Source organism: Rissa tridactyla, chromosome 2 (genome assembly GCF_028500815.1).
Source record: "Rissa tridactyla isolate bRisTri1 chromosome 2, bRisTri1.patW.cur.20221130, whole genome shotgun sequence".
In the NCBI taxonomy this organism is placed as follows: domain Eukaryota; kingdom Metazoa; phylum Chordata; class Aves; order Charadriiformes; family Laridae; genus Rissa; species Rissa tridactyla.
In genome coordinates, this window is record NC_071467.1 from 110,456,606 (window position 1) to 110,475,352 (window position 18,747).

Genomic DNA, 18,747 nt, shown 5'->3' on the forward strand with positions numbered 1-18,747 from the left:
TGACCTACAAAATGGTTCCTATTTACAACTGTCTGCCTCTTTACAGATCTGCCATCACCAGATTTAGCATTCCAAAAAGTCTCTAAAAAGACCTAAAAACAGCCATCGAGTTGGGTCCAACTGCAAGCAAAGCACAAGGTCCTACTTGGCTCAAGCCACTCCAACAACTACTAATATTAAAAACACGCCTACAGAGAAATTAATATGTATTGCAACTCCCAGATCAGGTATTCCCATCTTGCACATGGATGTGTAATGAATAAAAAACTCATTAAAAATGATAACCTGACTTGATGGTTGGGTCTGTGCAGTAACATTAGCCAGAGAAGGATACAGGATGGATTGTGCTTTAGGGGTTTGTGTATTAGGGCTACTGAAGGTTCTACATACTTTATTAAATCTCATTGATTTGGGACCAGTGAAGCTGCTGGCTCATGACCCCCACAAAAATCTCTGTAAAAAATAGCTATAATTGGTGAATAGGCTTTAAAAAATCTTTTACTCCTCATAATCTACCTTCAAAGATGCAGAGCTTGAAGGTTTTAGTGATGCTGAATGCCTGCTCAGAGGAGTATTTTAGATACACAACCTATTCAGAACCAGCATGGCCATGTAATCAGGACAAAACAACTGAGTACCTCTCTCTTGATTTCCTCTGCCAAATGGATCTACTTAACGGGGACCAGAATTTTATTTGCAACTGTGGCTGAACAAATGGATAATATCCCATCAAAGGCAGGACCGGCACAACCGCCTAACTTTGCAACGACTGAATTAGCTACTGCAAAGGCTCAGGATCAGACAATACTCAGTCCACTGCGTTTTTTCTGCAAGATGAGAGCGCCGTCCCCTCCTCAAGTCCATGCCTTTAACTGCACCACCCCTTTAAGTGACAAAAGAGGTCACTGAGTTCTGAAAAGAAAAGAGTGGCTGTACTGAACTACCACAATCCTATGTTAACAACGGTAACATTAAAGATATTTTAAAATGTAACAGCAACCCTGCTCACTACTTTAGCCGTATTACTTACAACTTTTTAAAACCTGAGTCTAAATCCCTTCTTTCCTCCTTCCCTTCTGCTAGCATAATACAGCAAAGCATTTTGAAGTTCTGGGAAAGAAACTCACTGTATGAGATTAATCTTTATTATTTCAGTCATTCACATTTGAGGCGTCACTGTGGCCTCTCCACAAACTGGGTTTCAGACAAATCATTTCTTTTTTTAGCATTCGAAATGGAAAACACAGGGCATCCTACATTAGTGTCATAAACACAAACACTACACATGGATATTTGTAAGTTGTCACTGTTTTATAGATGCCTGCCTTAGCTATCAGACAATAAATCTCTGTTCTTCCCTCCCATGGTCAGACTTGTGTAGATAAAGGCAACAGTGGAGCCTCAGCAGCTCAGAATACATAACTGACACTGTCTGCAATGATCTGTCCTCCACTTGGATCCATTGGCTTTGGTTAGAATTGAATTGAGTCAGAGAAAGAGCTTAACAGCATGGCCAAACAATGGCTTGTGAGCCAGACTTACAGGTCACAAGCCATTTGTCTCCACTGCTTTCAGGCTGGTTCGTTTTTTCTCCTGACCACATGTATTTTAGTTCTGCCGTCTGGAATAGGGAAGTTTATTCCAGATATAGGCATATAAGCAAAAATAAGGTGATGTAGGAGCTGGAAATTAAAGATAATAATAATGAGCACACTGTAAAGGAATGTACTTTGAACTTCCTTTTGTTAGAATGACAGAATGGTTTGGGTTGGAAGGGACCTTTAAAGATCACCTGGTCCAACCCCTCTGCCACGGGTGTGATGTTTCTCTTTTCCAGTCACTGGGACTTTGCCTGATTGCCATGACTTTTCAAATATGACGGAGAGTGACTTGGCAACTGCATCAGTTCCCCCTGCTCGTAATGATTCTCTTGATGAAAAAGGCCATCTCTGTCAGGATGGCAGTATGAGATCCCAAAGGCAAAAGATGAAGAGTTGAAGCCTCAATTAGTAGTCATTTAACCAAAAGAAATTTAATCTCCAGGGTTATCAGCACCTTCATGCTTCCCTAGGAGCTGGTAACTTAGCAGCATCTAGAATAGGAGGACTTCCCCTCCCATGTTTTAAAAGCAGGAACATTGTGTTTCTGATATTAGAGGACAATTGATGCTGGGAAGGTACTGGTCAATTGACTGGGATGGTGGTAAGCTGCAGTGGATCAGCAGTTTATCTGAAAGGTGCTCCCTCAACCTGAGTCCATAAACATAAGAAAACTGCTGACCTTTCATTTGGAAAAAAAGAAAAAAATAAATCATGCATTTGCCTGGTGCAAAATTAGGCCTTCTTCAGAGACAGAAGGGAATAAAGACTGTGTTCGGAGCAGACACAGAATTACGTTGTCACATTCCCTGCTCAGGGGGCAGGAGGAAAAAGGATGCGAAACTCTTCTCCTCCCTTCCCTAATAGAGGGCCAGCTGCCATCAAGCCACTTTAAGCCCTGTTTATATTATCATATAATATGAATATTTTATGGTTCTTTTGCTGTTTTTTCATTGTGTCTATGTTGCAAATATTACTAGATCAGGACGGTTGTCACCAGGACCTATGCAGGGTCAGAAAAACCTGCCAGAATACTTTTATTTTTAAGCAGTAAGCAGAGTCAGGCAAACGACCTGCTTATTTTGAAAAGATTTATTCAACAGCCCTTAGTCTTAAGGCCTCATTACAAATGCCAGGCATAAGAGAACAAGAGAGTATGTGTTACCTTTGAAAATACGGGGCTAAATGCAAGGATAGCTATTCCCCTTTGCTACGCAAGTAAGTAAATGTAAAATAGATTTCAAACAAATCAAACTTTTGCTCAGCTGTAGCCATTTGAGAAGATTACAAAGTCCAAATGAAAAACATGTTGTCTAGAGCAAATATGTCCAGCAGCCGCTGGTACCGGTTATCCGGACTTCTGGATGATGAACCTAAGACACCTCAGGGCTGTTTTTAAGCGATAGTGCACTCCAGGTTACTCAGACCACAAATTCAAGTACTCCATACTTATGAAAAGACCAGGCCTATTCTGTCTTACACTGGACACCAAGAACAAAAGCGGATGAAGCCCATGGTCACCTCCAATGCCAGAAGTGTACTATCCCAGTTTATAGCCTCATCACTTTACCAGTGAATTGTAACCAGCACAGAGTCCATCTTTATCCTTTCCTGCGAGTTCCTCAGATTTTTGCTGCTAGAGTATCATATCTTCAGAAGAAGACAGAAGTCAGGAGTTAATTTGCCTTCTCCATCCCAATTTTATGAATCTGATTTAATGGGGACAAAAAAATCTCAGCCCTTTTTATCTGTGTCCAGTTCTGGGCTCCCTGGCTCAAGAAGGACAGGGAACTGCTGGAGAGGGTGCAGCAGAGAGCTACCAAGATGGTTAGGAGACTCAAACACCTTTCTTATGAAGAAAGGCTGAGGAATTTGGGTCTCTTCAGTCTGGAAAAAAGATGACTGAGGGGGGATCTTATCAATGCTTATAAATACTTAAAGGGTGGGTGTCAGTAGGATGGGGCCAGGCTCTTTTCAGTGGTGCCTGGGGACAGGACAAGAGGTAACGGGCGCAAACTTGGGCATAGGAAGTTCCACCTAAACATGAGGAGGAACTTCTTTACTTTGCGGGTGGCAGAGCACTGGAACAGGCTGCCCAGAGAGGTGGTGGAGTCTCCCACTCTGGAGACATTCAAAACCCGCCTGGACACGTTCTTGTGCAACCTGCTCTAGGTGACCCTGCTCTGGCAGGGGGGTTGGACTAGATGATCTCCAGAGGTCCCTTCCAACCCTATGGTTCTATCTGTCACCAAGACTAAACCTAGAGAGATCTATACAAACACACTGATCTCACTTCCAGCTGCACACAATTGTGCTATGCCTGAGAAAAATTAGCAAATTACTCCAAGACAAGTACGAGCAAGCCACTGCGGTCTCTAAATTCATCACCAAATAACAGACTAACCAGTCTTCTCTTGCTAATCTGTGTCAGAACCTGCAAAAGACAGTAAATACTGACTAAAGACTGTTCTCCCTAGCAACAGAAAGGTTCACAAAGACTTTATAGCTTCTAACATAGCTAAAAAACATCCATGGCATTTTAGCTAAAATGACTGTGGTCTCAACTTTTCCCCTCACATCCTGTACTACTTCTTTCTCTTACTTAGGGATTATTTAATAATTTCATATTCTTTCTAGCAGCTTTCCTCTCCTCTCATTCACAAACAAAGGTAATGACAAGACAATAATGATCCCTTTCTGCCTACACATTTCACTAAGAGGGAAAGCTAATAAACACAATAACATTACTTGAGCCAGAAGAACAACTTGCTTTATTAGCCAGTGTAGTGCAGCCTTTAATTTATCATTTAGGATAGTTAGATAATATAACAGGAATGCTAGTTTCCCCAAACAGGGTCTTTCTAACTGGTTTATAATGCTATACTGAGGAGAAGGGGGAGAAAAAAGGAGAAACTCCTTTTATGCTAACTGTTGAACTCATGTTGTTTAAGTGGTGGATTGCACTCACCTGGAATAACAGGATTAGCAAATGCATTTCATTATCTTTCCCAGTCAAGGTGTGTTTTTTGCAATGCTTTCTAATTAGCACAGCAGAGCTTTGTCTGGGCTGCAAACATTAGTCTAGGGAACGCTTAAGTTCAGTTAAACAAAAACCCAAAGCTCTTTTTGTTTAGTAGAGAAGAAACAGGTCAAATGTAGATTTATATTTTTATTATAAACCATGACATGCGCCTATTTTATAAAGTTTCAAGATGTAAGCCCAAGAGTTTGGCCGTACATGTGTAAGAACACTTCCCACGGTTCAAGGCTAACTCCAGAGGAGAGGGACAGCCCCTCAGCAAACTTTGTTCTACAAAGTTACAACAGGGCATGTATACACTCATTGTTTGGTTTTTGGTTTTTTTTTTTTTTACTACAGGATTAAGCTGCTAAATGCCTTGGCTTTCAGACTGTTTTTCTTCCCTAAGCCCCATTCCCTCCCCTCTCAGTGAAGTGACATTTTTTATGCCTTGCTTAAAAAAAGTGAAGTACGAGCATAATGTACATTCTTTTACTACACTGAGCGCTACCTGCAAGCTTCAGAAAGATCTATGGTTGCCTGAAAATTAGACGTGAACGAGTTAGTTATCCCCGGTCCTGCATATGTTGATGTTGCTGTACCACTGCGTCAAACACAGGAGCTCCTTTTTCCTGGGGAGTTATTCTCCCACTGCAAACACTGCTTTATCACATCTATCCAAGCTCTTTTTGTTAGTTTCTCCACTTCTTTCCAGTTTTGGTTTATCTCCTGTTGCCTGACTGGTGCTTACCAACAAAGGATGGCAGCACAGACAGAGCTCCAGTGGACCACACCAGTGTAATGGAAAACACCCACTGAAGCTTCCTACAACAAATTTGCACAACATAGAGTGCAATATCCTCTCTACAAGCCATATGAAACTGAGGTGACTTCAGAGTCATCATAAAATAGCAAAATGCCAATGTGCGTTCCACGCCTACATCTTACTGAAGTCCTGACACTCTAGTGCAAGACGGAAAGTGATTCTAGTTCTAATTCGAAAATTGGTCAGTTAATTTACCCATTCACCTTCACTTGTTTTGACAAGGTGGTTCATTTTTAGTGCAGTGATCAGTGGCCCTTTTCTCATCCTGTTCTCATCTGCTGAGCTTAGTTTATGAAGTCTGCGGATATAGCATCCATTTGTCATTTAAAAAAAAAAAAAAGTTTGGCCCTTTGACATCTAAAAATGAAGTCTCTCAGAGCTGAATGTGGTGGTCTTTTAGCGTTGGGGGGGGGGATAAGGAGTGGGTGTTGAAACATCCAGTTAGAGCTACAATTTGGAAAACAATGAGGACACTAAAAATAAGAAGCTGAAAACTACAAAGATTGAGTCTCCTTTTTAGCTACACAAAATAAGGATTACCATTCCTTTTAGGACAATGCAAACCATATTTCATTGACTTCAACTCTAGCTGATCACAAACAGTAACTCAATTCACTGTCTGAAGAAACTGTGAGCTTGGTATTAGAAAAAAAGTTTGCTGACCATGTGCATGTAAACTCAGGAGGACAAGTCCAGAATCATCAGCCTTCCAGTATAAGGGAAGTTCCCGGATCCAATAGTAAGAATCATGTCAATCATTAATATTTTACTATCAATTATTGAATATCTAAGTTGCATGCACTGCTTGTAACAAGAGTTTTCAGTAAGACTTTAACTAAGGATTTCTTATATGTGCTGAAAATAATATAAAATATTTACCTATTGCTCTTTATTTTGTGAACATTTGTGAAGATTAAACTTCAAATTGGATTAATATTACTGAAACAGATTTGTCTTTATTTTCCCATTTATCGACACATATGACAGAAAGACGCTCAAACACTAAGTTATTGATTTTTGGCACACTGTGTTCACATCTGTAATGGGAGAATAAACAGCTGAGTGACTATCCTCATTCCTGGAAAATTAATTTGGCAAACCAATGCAAGGAGTTTGATAAAAATTATTTCACACAAAATCAGTTAAATAAACTGTTGCCGTAATTAACACTAGCTCGGTTTTTTTGAACAAGCTCCAACACAAAAGTTCAGTACGATGCCAGGAGAGTTATATAAAGGCTGAGCCTGTCTTTTCTCTGTGTGTAGACTGAGCCTTGATGCATGTTTTTTTTAAGATAGTTAGAGATTGTGTGCTCTAGTGACTAAAGCATAAAGTAATTATTAATAAAGTGTCAGTGTGTTTTACACGTGGATTCTGTACCATATCTGAGAACATAAGCATCACCTTTCTCCCACCAAAGGCTGTCTGGAATATAGCCCCATCACGTCCCTTTACAAAAGGGAAATATTCTCATCTCCACTTTTCCCATGGGTAAACTGAGGTACAGCAAAGGTAATGGTCTGCTGTTTCAGAAGGGGGTGTCAAACACCTGCAGTAAACATGGATTTTAACAGGCTTTGGAGGAAGCTCAGCACTTCTAAAAACAAGCCCAGAAGACACTTTGGAGGAAAGGTTTTAAATGACCCTTCACACTGGCACCAGGCAGTGCTCTGGCCACCCAATGATGCTACTTGGTTACTTCCACATCATTTGCAAGCTAAATGCTCTGCTTCACTGCACCTTGGACATTCTTCCAAACAAAGGGCTTCTCTCTTTTTTTCCTTCTCGCTGTTCCCCCCGCCCTCCCCAAGGGCTGGCCTGTCCCCTCTAGTGTGGTGGGCGCCCCTGGAGCGGCTAGGACAACGTGACTTGCAGGACAACCGAGGGGAAAACGCTGGTGGCAAGAAACCTTGGGAAGGGTGGTGGGGGGAAGTCAGGAGACGAAAGCGGTGCTTCCAAATCCTAATTACAGCTAGCGGGGATTAAGTAATAGTCACTAACCTCTTCGGCTCACAGAGGAGAAACGTGATCCTGTTTTAATTCTCCTCCGCTCCCTGCAGCTCCTTCTTATACAACCGGCTGCAGCTCCGGCACATCAATGCACCGCTCGCCCCGCTGCTATCGCTGCAGCAACACCCCCTTGGCCAGGAATCCAATAAGGACACTATAGGGGCGGGCTATAGCCAGGAGCAGCTGCAGCAGCAGGAACAGGCACTGAGGCTGGGAGCTTGCGCCTAGAAAACACCAAGCACATGGCTAGCAAGGGGCTGACACCTCCCTGGGAGCTGTGCAAGACCCCGGTGAAGCCCACGCAGGGGTTACCCCAGCCAGGGACTCGCCAGAGCCCAGCCGTGCAATGGCTTGCAGGCACTGGTACATCAGCGGGGCTCGTGTCCGCCCAGCCGCATCCATAGGGTTTACGCTGCAGGCTGAGTCCCTGCTCAGGAAATCGGGAGTTTCAGCAGTGCCACGCGGAAAAGAAATCATTCTGTGCCGGGCTTCCCCCAAGTAGGCGGTATGCAGAAAGCAGCCACTAGCAAAGCTCAGGCCAGGTGTTACACAAGCTCTTACTCAAGACTGTTTGTCTCCTTTCCTACAGGGATTGCTTCCTAGCCCACAACATGCTGTGCTTAAGCACTAGCTTTTCCTTGGAGAGCCACTTTTTACCCAGATCTTACTCCCAGCCTCTTTACTCGCCATTTCTTATCTACATGGAACAGGACTTCCAGCTGCTTCACACAGGGCTTGGACGATAAAAGCCTGGGAGGGTGCAGCTATTTTCCTGCAGGCCAGTAGTTCCTGCAATAAGCAGGGTATGAAAATAAGGATGAACTGAGTTCCATCCATGCTGATGTTGGGCATTTACAGTCTATGATAGAATCTAAACCTGTGTCATATTGGGACTACAGGTACAAAGGATCAAATTAATGAAATTCTGTATTCATGCACCTCAGGCATAAAGTAGAAATAACTGGACAAATCAGTAACTAATTTTCTGCACTCGAGTGTGTTCAGTTCAACCTATTTCTGGCAAATCTTGGGGCATGCTATGCGTACATAGTAATACCATAAGTAGCCTGTCTTCTTCCTGTAAAACTTTAAAATTCAAGGCAGCTCTAAATTCCTTAAATTCTTTTTCCAAAATTCTGCAGGTTGGAATTGTAAGAGTGATACACTCTTCTTTCCGTCTTTTCCCACTCATTTCTTCTTACCAGTTAACTTCCTCACCAGCAAGACTTCAGAAACTCACTTGGCCTACTCCCAGATATGTTTGCTTTTCAGGAGTCACGTTTTCTGAGCCAGTTACAGAATTTTAACTCTCGCAAAACTTCCGTGGTCTAACTTAACTTCATCTGAACATGGGTTTATGCTGACATTACTATGCTGGATGTTTCAAATATGTCACAGGATGTTTCAAAATTCATTCCTTCCCCTCTCCAATACATTGTAGTTACCACAGGCTAAGGCACAGATCTACGTATCAGCAGTTCTAATTAAAGTAGTTACACAACTGCAATAAGGAGGAGCTTCAGAGAGTAACTGAAGAATTACATACAAGACTAATGAGCAGGAAGTTTAAAGTCCATCAAAGCATGAATGAAGGTCTGCAACATATGTGTGGTATTGCATAAAGGAGGATTGGCAGGCCAGGAGATACGGCACTTAAAGATATACATCATGAGTTCAACATATGGGACTGCTAATGAGTAGCATGTGACTGTATGCTTAGCATAAAGTAATGAGTCAATTAGCACATGATAGGAAATCGTAACGAATAGCAGAACATGTGAAAGAATGCATATGGGAGTGATTAGAGGCAGATGTAACTCAGAGCCTTTGGATTCAGTTACAGGGCTCGCATTTGTTCAGCCACGTGTTCTACAGGATGCGGGACCTGTCTGATCTCATAATTAACCTTGTAAAAAAATAAAATAAAAAACTACTTTCCAGATGGATCATCTCCCAAAACCAGGTGGGAATGGCAACACGCAGGCAAACAGGAGGGCACAACTGCCTCTGTGGAGTTAAGTTACCTTAAACCAGTCAGCTAACTACTTGCTGTTTGATCCCTGTATATAGCCTCAAGCTCACTCTGCCATAGGTTTATTTATTCAGATGGCTAGATAACAAACCCAACATTTAACTGAACTACAGATCTGGTCAAGATTGGGGGGGGGGCAAGGGGGAAGCAGTTTCTCCAGGGGTGGAATGAGACATGAGCTCTGGAGGAGCTCTTTGTGACCGTGAGATGAGCAGCTGGCATGGCAAGAGAAGCTTAGGGTCCCCAGGGTGGTGACAGCGGGCAGGGTGAAATGCCAACCCTGGAAGAAGCAGCAGCAAATAACCCACAGTGTGGACATAGCTCTACTGGTGTACTGATGTCTTACATAGTCTTTTTCTCTTTCCATATGGAAATAGCAGAGAAAGTATCTATTAATAATGAGTACCTTTCAATACCAATAAAAAGCAATAAAACCAATACCAATAAATTGGATGCATATTGTATAGCTTTCATCATTGCAAAATTACAAGGGGTAAGTACCCCTGCAGGGGTAGCCAGGCCAACGCAGGCATAGCTGGGAACCATAGACAAGCTTTTGGCACAAAATCCCTCTTCAGGTCTGGAAGGTATGAAATAGATTTTTCAGGGAGTTATTAGATATGGAGGAGTCAGACCACCCCGCAGGTAAAGATAACCGATTCCCACAAAGGAGGGATGCTAGTGGAAAGGCAGGAGGAGACAGAGAGATGTTAAAAAACCTGCAGCTCTGCATACAAACCAGCCTCTTAATAGGGCTTCTTAGGAGCGTAGGAAGAGTTCCCACTAGGCTGGGCCACCCACTCCCTTTTTTGTCCTGATTTGTCATTGTCTACTTTTTGGTCATATCTGGACACCATTTTGTTCTGCTGATTGTCTTTCCATGCCATGTTTTTTCCTGCTCTCACTTTCCACAGTCCCACAACTGTTACAAGTCCTAGCAGGCAGATGTATTAATTAACTTCATCTACAACCAAGCAACCTCTCGCTTCTCAATTATTTTGTCAGGAACAACTAAGCAATGCAAAATAATGTAATAATCATGATGATAGGAGTTGATTGGCAACCACTGAAGCCCTTCACGGTAAGAAAGTTTTATTTGGGAGAATTCAATAGCAGATAACATTCCACTAAATCATAATGGTAAGCCAAAAGGTATAAGTAAGAAGCTGGAAACTATTTGGACAAGAGAACAAACTGGCTTGGCAACAGCCCTGAGAAGAATGCCTTATTCAACTCCCCAGCCAGGAAGCACATGCAATAAATATCAAAGCAAGTACGACGCGGTAAGAAACAGCAGCGCAGCACGCTCTGAAATTATTGGTCCAGTCATCGTTTAATTTCAGATGAATCAAAACTGTGAGCCAAGGCTGAGGTTCCTGTAATCTAGCAGCACTCATGCAGGCTTTCCGAATGCTATGAGCCTAAGAGCTGAGCTCAGTGACAGCTCCAAACAGCCCGCTTAAATAAACTCTGACAACAGCTTATGTGGTACAATGACAAGGGATAAATTTGGAATGAAAAAGATAAGCTAAAGACAGCAGTAATTAAGTTAAATATGTGTATCAGTGCATGGAATCAGATCATCAGATTAGATGCAGAGTTTTGTTAGGGGATTGCTGGAAGGATGTCACAGAAATTGTTGGGGGTTTTACATTTTTTTTTATTTTAATCATAGAATGGTTAGAGTTGGAAGAGACCTTAAAGATCATCTAGTTCCAACCCCCCTGCCATGGGCAGGGACACCTCCCACTAGACCAGGCTGCTCAAAGCCCCATCCAGCCTGGCCTTGAACACCTCCCCGGACGGGGCATCCACAACTTCCCTGGGCAACCTCTTCCAGTCTCTCACCACCCTCATAGTGAAAAATTTCCTCCTGATACCTAATCTAAATCTACCCTCTTCCAGTTTGAAACCATTGCCCCTCGTCCTGTCACTACATGCCCTTGCAAACAGCCCCTTCCCAGCTTTCTTGTAGGCCCCCTTCAGATACTGGAAGGCCACTATAAGGTCTCCCCAGAGCCTTTCCTTCTCCAGGCTGAACCACCCCAACTCTCTCAGCCTGTCCTCATAGCAGAGGTGCTCCAGCCCTCGGATCATACATAAAGGTGAATTTATGGCGTCCCTTGGTTTGAGGCATGGCCCAAAAAATAATCTACCACAAAAAACAGGGACTCCCAGAACAAGGCGGCAAGTTCAGGTGAGTTTTGGGTTATCAGTTCAGAGCTGAACGGGATGCAGGTCCTGGGCACCGCGGCCATGGCAGCGGCGGGGAACCGCAGCCGCCTCTTCACGTTTCGCCCAATTCACCCCCCACAGCCGAAGCCGCTGCTGGGGGATGCCCGCCACCCCCGGCGAAAAGGCCGAAGCGGAAACCGAGGAAAGCCCCAACCCTGCCTCCGAGGAGAAGCCCTAACCAAACACCCGCCTTTTAAACACACAAGGAGGCCCTGCTCCACCCCTGCAACACCCTCCCCTCCCCTCCCCTCCGCAGCGCCGCCCGGCAGCGCCCCCTTGCCGCGCCCCGCCGGCACCGCAGGCCGCGGCAATGGCGGCCCCCACGGCCCACGCGTGAAGCCCTCCCGCCGACCGCCGCTGCCGTGAGTGGGGAAGGGCAGCCGAGCCCCGGGCGCGGTTACGGCCGTTAGGGCGGGGCCCCGCCGCCCCCACCCCACGGGCGGTGCCGGAACCCGGTGACACCCCCAGCTTGGGCCCGCCGGCGGGCTGGGCGCCGCACAAAATGGCGGCGGGGGGGCCGCCGGGCCCCGCGCGGGCGGGGGGCGGGAAGGGGGCGTGGGGGATGAGTTTGCACCGGGGGAAGATCCGGGATGGCTGCGGTGGCTCCGTGAAGGGAACGGCGGACACTTACAAAGGCGGCGGGTGGGACAATAGAGGCACTGAGGCGGGTGGCATCGCGGTGAGGGAAGCTGTGCGGCCAAGTGGCCGCAGGCCTGCTCAGCGAGGAGCCTTAGACCCGTAAGAGGATGAGCAAGCGCAGTAATTACACACGCATCATCTCACAGTGCGATTGCCGGGACCTCGTTAATGGTAATTGCACTTTAAATACACCTCACCCCCTTTTAGAAGTTGGGATGCGAGGCGAATTTATCTCGCAAGCTACAAACAAAGCCCAGCACGCAGAAAACAGTCAAGCTGCTGTGAAGGCCTGCTCCTCTTAACGCTGGTTTCACCCGCTTCAGCGTCATTTCCAGAGGTGGTGCTAGCCAAGTGGCTTTGAGGTGGAGGAGTGTGTGGGGTGCCATCGCTTCTGCCCCACGGCCAAGGGCACAGAAGGCCACGGTGGGTAAAATACCTCAGCCCAAGGACAGTAAAACAGGCCCGGGCCCACAGCACCCCGCGCTGTGGGAGACCTGGTGTTGGAAGCACAGCTGGCAGAAATTTGAAGAAACAGGGCAAAGCATAAAGCAAGTCAGTTGCAGCAACTCGTCCGCGTAGGAAGAAAACTACAGCCGAATTTGCTTCATCATTTGATACAACTTGAGAAGCGATCGGGTTGTCTTGAGCACATTTAATATTCTTTGTGATGCCTTGAAGAAAAGGAATTGCTATGGTACGTGCTCTGTGTGCTCTAAAAATTGAAACTCTCCAGGTTAAGATTGCTCCTGTAACTAAACCAGGCAAAGTTCCCCCCCATCCCTTTTTATTGGTGGGGCTAGTTCCTCCTGCCTCCCAGTCTAGTTGGTTTTGACTCAAATCAATTACTTTCTGCTGATTTACATGAACTCTTGAAGTGGGAGCACGTAGCATGAGGTATGAGTGGTCCGGATTGCTTCTTTTAGAGCCGGTTTTTGATAAGCTAAAGTGTTGAAGCAAAAAAAATGAGCCGCCCCCCCTCTTTTAGGCACGCCTCACAGGCTGGAGTAATAGCAGGCTGTGACAGCAAGATGGCCCTATTCTACTGCCCAGCTGCACATCGCGCTGTACCTCTTGTATCAGGTTTAGGGATCAGCTGGCTTTTTAAAAGTTCGTTTTCCAGTGGATGAGGGCTTTCTGGACATGGCATACACTGCAGCTGCACAGTCCTGCAGCAGGGAGGGAAAAGGGGCATGAGCACCTCTTGCAGCAGCAACTCACAGCTGCACTTAAACGCAGTGTTAAACTGCACCTACTCTTTGTTTTGACTCTAAGCTTTGACTCAAATTTGAGCAGTAAATTGATGTTTCATATCATGCAGTAGCCCGCGTTGAGGGTTTGTAAACTTGACTCTGGGTGTGGTAGAGAGAGATGTGTGCATTTTGACAGATAACAAAATACTGCCTTTCTGGCAGCTTAGTGCCTAGAGATCATTTCGTCTTAGTTAAGACTTGACGAGAATTGCTGCCTTCGTTATCTCAGCATAATAATTTAAGGCGCTGAAATATCCAAAATCAGCCAAATTTCTTTGAACACAAAGCGCAAAGAAAAGTTATCTTAAGCAATGTAACAATTTTAAAGTTGTTGCATTTATTCCCCTGAGCAAGAAAGGCTTCTCACCAAGAGGGGGGTGAAGAGGTTAGTCAAACTTAATGTGTCATTTTTTTGTTAGATGTGCTTTAATTTAGACTACTGTAAATTGAATGAAAAAACATGGAGAATGGAGATAAGGAGCTTTGGGGATTAAAAGAAAAAAATAAAACCCAAACCCTTCATTACTATCTTACAGCTTTTTCTAAGTAGTACTTTGCTGTTGCAGTTCTGAAATTAATGAAGTGTGCATGGATTATTGCTGCATGTATTTTACTTCAAAGCTGGTTATTCCCCAGAAGTCAGAGGCTTTGCATATCTGTTAATATAGTACTTTCCAGGCCACTTTTCTAATACAAACTTCTGGGTTTTGACTCAATGCCAGCAGAGCAAAATAACATCCTTACCTTTGCAGCTGTGACCACAACATAAAATCGAGCAGGAGGAAGAACTGATGCTGGGGGTTGTTTTCACTACGCTTAAGGCACCTTAAGTGTTGGAGCTCACACAAAGAGACAGGTCCAAGCATGCTTTCCCTAACAACGTGGCTGCTAGGGCACTTGACCTTTCCTTTTACCCGCCACAGTTTAGCCAGCACAGGTGAATGCAATTTATCTGATAAACACCACAGCTGTATTCGAGCATTGTTGTTGCACAGCAGTTTCTCTTATCTGCCTGTACTACCTTACCTAGTCTGCAGCACAGCTTTTAGAGCAGCTCCGAGGATGATTTGGTGGCAACCCAACTTGTGGTGGTTCTGAGAATTAGGAGAGAACTCTAGATACAGATCTGAAGGCTGCATCAGCTCTAGCCTGCTTTCGTGGAGACACCTCACTGCCTGTCCAACTGCACAACTGCCACAGAAACAGAAGTCAACAAGTGATATGCGTGAACACTTGATCTTGAAATGCTTGCATATTCAAGTGAAGGGGAGGGAAAAGGGAAGAAAGGGACTTAGCTGGATTTTTCTATTTGTCTATAATGCTGTTAGTGACTCAGTCTACAGTTTCGAGCTATGATTTTGCATAACTGAGGAGGTTGCAGAAAAAGGCTGTATTGTTTCTCAGTTTCTGGACGTAAGCAGCAGTTACATGACCGTACAGCTAGTGTGGGAGCTAACCTCTTGAAGATGCGGTCTTACTTTTTTTCTACTTAGCACATCATAAGGAATAGAAACTATTTGAGAATGTACTTACGAAAAGCTACCTGATACACAAGAAAATTTGCAATTTTACTAGCAGTGTTCCAGTTGTCATTTCAGCATTGCTTCTTAGTCTTTTCCCTGCTGTGAGCAACTTGAAAAACATCACCAGCTATTTATACTGACATTTGCTTTTAAGCGTGTTTCAGGGATGCTTTCTGCTATTACAGTCTCTTTAGTTAAGTAATAGAGTACTTTGATCTGGTGGAGTGGCAGTGGTGTTTTTTTCTCTGTTTAAGAACTGCACAGCAGTACTAACAGTTATATTTAAACCCTCCTCTTCCCCCAAGGCAGGGTAATTTTCTTTTCTTGGTATTTACATATTTTCATTAAGTGATTGCACAGCCTACCACCAGCTAAAATGTATAGTCCCTGTTTCCGGAGCTGTCTGAGAGTACTCTGCTTATCCTCAGTACATAGCAGATAATTTGGGGGGTTTTGCCCCTTCCCTGCCTTTCTCACACCTCCCTACACCCAATAAAAAGTTGTTCCTGCTGTTAATTTGATCAGTATAATAAATGTTGTAAGCCAAATTATCCATTACCTAAAATATATATTCTGCCATCAAGTTACTAGACCTCTTGAAGATCAAACTGGAGGCACGTGAACAGGGAATGTTTTCCTTTTTCATATCTGTAGCTGTATCTGCTTTGAAGAATGACTTTGTAAGCTTCTCCTATTAACTAACAAAGAGATAGAAATCTTCCACATCACTGTGTGCCTTCTCCAGATGCGGATTAACTTCGTTAATGGCAGTAGTAATCTCCCAGTCTGTCTGGCAGGTGTTGATCTATGCTCCAGCACTAGTGTAGATGCTCACTTTGATGATGTTAAATGAGTTAGAGCTAAGAGGTGCTTTTGAAGCAGATTGCCTCCATGTACTGCGCTTTGACTTGAAGTTTACAGATGGACCACCAGAGGCTGCACCACAGGAGAACGCTTTACACCTTCCACAGCTCGTAGGCGGGGAAGTCCATGAGAGCAGTCAGGAGCTAGTCTAAACAAACCACACACACAGAACCCACATAGTGGGAACACAGCCCTCAGCATCAGGTATTTTGATTTACAGACTGTACTTATTCCTGGGGTAGATATAGCCATCAGTAATTATGAGAGAGATCAGTCTAGCATTAAAATAATTAGAAATTGATGTATTGAACTCGCCCAGAAGGAACACCCATAAGGAACAGGAACATCCATAGGGAAGTTTGATCCAACAGAAGTCTAACGCAGTCCCAAAGACCTCAACCCAGTGCTTTCCAGTCTTTTAGCACTTTACAGGAATCTCTACAACTAGTTGTATGGTGTTGATGAACACCACAAATTGAAGGTGTAAACACAGGGTGGTACACCAAGATCTGGACTACTTGAAAAGATATGCTCATCTGAACAACATTCATTTGAATGTAACATGAAAAATCATTGACCTCCGGCTGGGAAATGCATGTAGGGTACTTAGGAGGTAGGAGAAAATAAGAAGATACTCAGAATGCAGAGACATTTGTAGATACAGTGTGAGTAGACTGCCAAACAAGAGTTCACTTTGGTATCACTTGGCAGAGACACAAATTAACAGTAAAGCAGGGATTTGTGTCCTGCTTGTAGCATAAGAGAACCAGGACAGTAGCGTTAACATTGAAACCAGGCACAGAAACATAAGTTAGAAGATTAGAGAACTGCAAGAACCTGCTCTGGAAAGCATGGTGGGTTAGAGTGATTAGGCTTGATTAGATGCTCTTATTCAGCTGCACTCCATAAAGGTGGGTTTTTTTGAGAGATTGCTGCTGAGCTCTTCTTTAGCTGACTGGGGGGAAAACCAAGCATAAGCCAGTAGGAGATAGCCAGAGCCAGACAGGTAAAAAGTCAGGGATAATGTAGATGGACACACAGTGAAGAGAGCAAGCCATGAAATACCTTACTTAGCAGCACCGTGTTTTTTCTGAGGTCTTAAAATGAGGAATGGTATTGTCTCTTTGCAAAGTCCTTCAGCTCTTGTCACCTCAATGCAGACATCACTAAGTAGCGGTCTTTGACTGACATACATAACTCTGATCTCCTGTATCATTTTCTTCTGGCCCCTCCACAAAATTAGACCTCTCCAAAACACATAGTAAGGATTTTTTCAGTGGTCTTCCCTGAAAGCAGCCTTGCCAAGCAGTAGACAGGATATTTTTTCCTCTATGCTGCCAGCCCACATTATCTCCAGCCATAGTAAGAAACAGACTATAAAGAAACATTTGCCATGTTTGATGGGACTGGTTGTCCAGTGAGTACGTTATTAATGAATATTCAGAGCAAGGAGGCCCAGCCTATATGTCTAAACAAGTGGCACTACGCTATTTTCAATGACTTCAAGTATCAGGCATTTAACTGGTAGCTAGTAAAAGCTTTAGGCTTGAATTTTTTTGCCTTGACCCCTTACCATCATTTTTCCTTGGGATCCAGAGGTCATACACCAGCCCATTTTGACTATTGAATTTAGGTAGAAAAATGATGTTGCTTATTCCACAAGGACTGGAAAGCAACTGTAAGCACTTAAAGCTACAGCATGAGCTGCTGCAAGAAGTTTATGAAAATCCTCTGTTAAACAGAAAGTAGAGAACTGCATATGTTATTAGACCTGCAGCTATCTAAGCCAATCCTGGCATCCAGGAAGATTTCCTTGGGTTTTACTGGATATGTGCGTTTGTGGATACAGCTGTACAAGCACCGAGTGAGAAAACTAAAAGCCTACGTGCTTCAGAGCTTGCAGTACAGTTAGAAAGATACAGCATACTAGCACAAGTGAAGAGGGAAAGTCGCTATGTGTAACTTTATCATTACATTTGGTCTAGGCAATTGCATAGACACAAAGCTGGTTTAGAAGTGCTGGTTTGCTATAGTACAACATTTCTATATGTAGCATAGTTGGAAAGCCTACTTTAACAGATGGTTTACAATAAATAGTACCTCTAAGATTCCCTGTGCTGTATCGGAGTACATTAGTAGATAGTCAGTGGAAGCCATCACACACCACTTAGAAAAAGGCAAGTAATAGCTTACTAAGAGCCTCATATACACCAAATAATAGGCTTCAATCCTTTTTAAAAAATAAAAATTAAACAAAACTTGCATCCTAGCAGTTTTACTTAGTTTCCTACCTAAAGTAACTGCAGATGTCCCCTGTAAAATGACTCCTCCTAATGCTAGAAGCTCCCAGGTACCTTCTCGCAAATTTTGATGCCTGTCACCTGCTATTCTTTATAGCCTTTCTCCATCGAACCTCCCAGGTGCAAAGCTTCTGGTTGAAAAATGTGCTCTTTAACTCTGCCTTACCCAGAAGTGGTGTTTCTCCCAGTCTTTATTCTGCTAGGTATGCAGGATTAATTCTGAAAAAAAAAAAAAATAAGCTGTCTGAATTTCTGTTATTTCCTTTTTTTCTCAGTCAGGCATTAATTACGAATTCTACAGACTTCTGAGTAAGTGAGTTGAATTCCAGGGGTGTATATGAGTTACCGCCCCTGTTAAACACATGGTGTTTTCTTCCCATCTTTATTACAAAATCTACAGTGATCTCCACATTGCTTCCATTTAATTGGAGTTTTGCCACCAACTTAAATA

General features: G+C 43.8%; 2 protein-coding genes across 9 annotated transcripts in view; one reads left to right on the plus strand and one right to left on the minus strand.

Moving 5' to 3' along the window:
* Positions 1-7,572, minus strand: part of BLVRA (biliverdin reductase A) — a 32,133-nt gene extending 24,561 nt beyond the window's left edge. The window contains exon 1 of one of the 2 annotated variants that reach the window (XM_054192450.1): positions 7,445-7,572. The gene's annotated coding sequence lies outside the window, so the exon portion shown is untranslated. The remainder of the gene's footprint in view (positions 1-7,444) is intronic. The other variant, XM_054192447.1, reaches the window with a different exon arrangement.
* Positions 7,573-11,976: 4,404 nt separating this feature from the next.
* The window catches only part of LOC128905865 (cytochrome c oxidase assembly factor 1 homolog), a 53,389-nt gene continuing 46,618 nt past the window's right edge, over positions 11,977-18,747 (plus strand). For 5 of the 7 annotated variants that reach the window (XM_054192453.1, XM_054192452.1, XM_054192461.1 and 2 more), the window contains exon 1: positions 11,999-12,082. The gene's annotated coding sequence lies outside the window, so the exon portion shown is untranslated. Of the gene's footprint in view, positions 12,083-12,359; positions 13,054-18,747 lie in introns of those variants that run through there. The other 2 variants (XM_054192454.1, XM_054192457.1) reach the window with 2 other exon arrangements.